A 4,389-nucleotide genomic window follows, 5' to 3' on the forward strand; every position below is an offset into this window, starting at 1 on the left:
ACAAAAGTTGGTCAATGAATAAGGAAAACAGAAAAAGAATTGGTGCCTTTGAATTATGGTGTTGGTGAAGAACATTGAATATACCACATACTGGCAGAAGAATGAACAAATCTGTCCAGGAAGAAGCATAGCCAGAATGTGTTTTAGAAGTGAGGTTACCAAGACTTCATTTCATATAGTTTGGAGATGTTACCAGGAGGGACTAGTGCCTGGATAGGGACATAATGCTTGGAAAAGTTTGTTGATATTGTTGTTATGTGCCATCGAGTCAGACCCGACTCATAGTGACCCCTCCTTGGGTTTCTGAGGCAGTATCACTACGGAAGTAGATTGCCCCATCTTCCTTCCGAGGAGTGGCTGGTGGGTTTGAACCGCCAGCCTTCTGGTTAGCAGTCAAGTGCCCTAGGCACTATGCTAGGGTCAGTGAAAAAGGAAGACCCTCAGAAAGATGGATTGAGTCAGTGGCTGCAATAATGGGCTCAAACATAGCAATAATTGTGAAGATGTGCAGGACCAGGCAGTATTTTTTTTCTGTTGTACACAGGGTTGCTATGAGTTTAAACTGACTTGATAGCACTTAACAACAACAACAGCAATTCCACTCCTAGGTACATACTCAAAAGGGAATCAGATAACGTGTACACTATGTTCATTTCAGCTTTACTCACAATAGCCAAAAGGTAGAAACAACCGAAGTGTCTATCAACAGAAGAATGGATAAACAAAATATGGCATATGTATACAATGGAAAATTGTTATTCATTTATATTCATGAACTTCATTTCTATTTATGATTGAATAATATTCCATTTCACCACCCCTCTGAGAATCAGTTTGTCACACTGTGGTGCCTTGCACATGATGCAGGAAGCTATGCCACTGGTATTTCAAATACCATCATGGTCACCCACGGTAGATAGGTTTCAACAGAATTTCCAAGCTAAGACAGACTAGGAGGAAAGACACAACAGTCCACTTCTGAGAAAACTGGCCCTGAAAACCTTATGAATAGTAGTGAAACACTGTCTGTTAAGTGCCAGAAAATCTTATGAATAGCAATGAAACATTGTCTGATATTGTGCCAGAAGAAGAACCACTCAGGTTAGAAGGCATTCAAAATATGACTGGGGAAGAAAGAACTGACTCCTCAAACTAGGCTCAACCTTAATGACATGGATGGAGTAAAGCTTTTGGGACCTTCATTTGCTGATGTGGCATGATGAAAAGAAACAGCTACAAATATCCCTTAATAATCATAACATGGAATATATGACATATGACTCTAAAAAAATTGGAAGATATAAAAAGGAAACAGAATACATAAAGATCATTATTCTAGGGTTTGGTGAGCTGAAATGAACTAGTATTGGCCATTTTGAATTGGACAATCATGTGGTCTACTATACCGCAAATGACAAATTGAAGAGGAATAGCATCACATTCAAAAAGAACATTTCAAGATCCATCCTGAAGCACAACACTGCCAGTGATAGGATAATATCCATATGCCAACAAGGACGACTAGTTACTATTACCATCATGCAAATTTATGCACCAACCACTAAACTCAAAGATGAAGAAATTGAAGCATTCTACCAACTTCTGCAGTTTGAAATTGACCAAACATGGCATCAAGATGCGTTGATAATTACTAGTGATTAGAATGTGAAAGTTGGAAACAAAGAAGTAGCATTGGTCATTGGGAAACTATGGCATTGGTGAAAGAAATTAAGCCAGAGATTGCATGACAGAATTTTGCAAGACCAATGTCTTATTCATTGCAAATACCTTTTTCAACAACATAAACAGCAACTATTCATATGGACCTCACCAGATGGAATACACAGGAATCAAATCAACTACATCTGTGGAAACAGACAATGGAAAAGCTCAGTATCATCAGTCAGAACAAGGCCAAGAAGGCCAAGATGAGATTTGACTAATTGAACACCAATGACCAAAGGCCAGACAAGTTATGGGATGACATTAAGGATATCACACATGAAGAAAGCAAAAGATTGTTAAAAGACAGGGAAGAAAGAAAAGACAAAAGTAGATGTCAGAAGAGGCTTTGAAACTTGCTCTAGAATGGAAAGTAGTTAAAGCAAATGGAAGAAATGTTGAAGTGAAAGAGCTTAACAGAAGATTTCAAAGGGCTGCTCGAGAAGACAAAATAAACTGTTATAATGAAATATGCAAAGATCTGGAGTTAGAAAAACAAAAAGGAAGAACACACTCAGCATTTCTCAATCTGAAATAACTGAAGAAAAATTTCAACCCTTGACTTGCAATATTGGATTCTATAAGCAAAATGTTGAATGATCCAGGAAGCATCAAAAAAAGATGGAAGGAATGCAGAGTCACTGTACCAAAAAGAATTGGTCAATGTTCAACAATTTCAGGAGATAGCATATGATCAAGAACTGATGATACTGAAGGAAGAAGTCCAAGCTGCACAGAAGGAACTGGTGAATAACAAATGTCCAGGAACTGATGGAATACCATTGAGATCTTTCAAAAATTAGGTGCAAACCTGGAAGCCCTCGCTCATTTATGTCAAGAATTTTGGAAGACAAGTATTGATTTGGATGAAGGGAAAGGCAATATACCAAAAGTGAGAGACCAACACAATAACACTAAAGAAAAGGAAGACACAGAGAGGTGCACAAGAGGTACAGACAACAAAGATAAACACTTTTACATACACAATACTGCATTATTAGTGATAAACATTAATCTCTGGGTAAACAGATGTGTAGACAGGCTGAATGATCAGGTATGCCCAGGCAATATATATATAAGGTTGGCGAAGATATTTCTACATATGTATTTGTATGTGCTGTAAGAATGTCCATATTAATAGAATTAATGGGGCAAAGTTATGATAATTTCTTAATCATAACCAACCTCCTCAAGGGAATGAGTTTTGGACCTGTGGGCTCAGGACCGTGGTTTCAGAGGACATCAAGCCAAATTAGCATAACATACTACACAAAACGGAAGGAAGGTTGGGCAATCCTACTTCCGTAGTGATACTGCCTCAGAAACCCAAGGAGGGGTCGCTATGAGTCGGGTTTGACTCGACAGCACATAACAACAACAACAACAACAACTACACAAAAATATTGTTCTATATCCTACTTTGGTGAGTACTGACTGGGTTTTAAAAGCTGGCCATCTAGATGCAACAATTGGTGTCTCCTCATCCGGAGCAAAGAAGAATGAAGAAAACCAAAGACACATGGAAACAATTAGTCCAAGGAACTAGTGGACTATGTGAACCTCAGCCTATATGACCATGAGACCAGAACTAGATAGTGTCTGGCTACCACTGTCAACCACTTGGAAAGGGATCAGTGCAGTAGATTCTGGATAGAGTGGAAGAAAAATGTGGAACAAAACTCAAAATCATAAAGAAGACCAGGCTTACTAGTCTGATAGAGACTGGTGAAACGCCTAAGACTGTAGGTCCTAGTCACCCTTCAGGCCTGGAATTGAACTCATTGCCATGGCTTCCAGCCAAACAAGATACAGGCATATGTTGTTGTTGTTTTTGCTGTCGAGTCGGACCGAGTCATAGTGAACCCTCCTTGGGTTTCTGAGGCGTATCACTATGGAAGTAGATTGCCCAACCTTACCAGGTAGGTACACTCCCTAGAACAATCAATCATGGGAGATCAGAAGGGCAGCATTTGCACAGGGAGATAGCTCAAAGGGCAGGAATGCATAGGAAAGGACACAGAGAAAAGATAACCAGGTAGGAAGTGGGAAGAGAGCTGTTAGATTATGGAATTACAATCATTATCATGAAACAAAATGTATATGAATTACTGTATGGAAAATGCATTTGCTCTGTAAACTTTCACCCAAATCACAATTAAGAAAGAAAAAAAAAATTGGAAGACAGCTATTTGGCCAACTAACTGGAAGAGATCCATATTTGTGCCCATTCCAAGGAAAGGTGATCCAATAGAATGTGGAAATTATTGAGCAATATCATTAATATCATATGCAAGTAAAATTTTGTTGAGAATAATTAAAAAACAGTTGTAGCAGTACACTGACAAGGAACTACCAAAAATTCAAGATGGCTTCAGAAGAGGGTATGGAATGAGGAATATTATTGCTGATGGCAGATGTATCTTGGCTGAAAGCAAGAATACCAGAAAGATGTTTCCTTGTGTTTTATTGATTATGCAAATGTATTCGACTGTGTAGATCATGACTCAGAAAGTCAGTCAAAAATACAAATGAAGTTCCAATACATGCTATGACATGGATAAACTGTTTAGTCCTTGCAAAAACGGCAAGGAGGCCACATGTTCTGACCTCCTCTAATCTCACAAGAGGAAGACAGCAGTAACCCAAGGCCTATTACTGCAAGGCCAA

The sequence above is a fragment of the Orycteropus afer genome, unplaced genomic scaffold (assembly GCF_000298275.1).
Source record: "Orycteropus afer afer isolate SDZICR_OR568_19922 unplaced genomic scaffold, OryAfe1.0 scaffold00325, whole genome shotgun sequence".
NCBI classification, from domain to species: Eukaryota; Metazoa; Chordata; class Mammalia; order Tubulidentata; family Orycteropodidae; genus Orycteropus; species Orycteropus afer.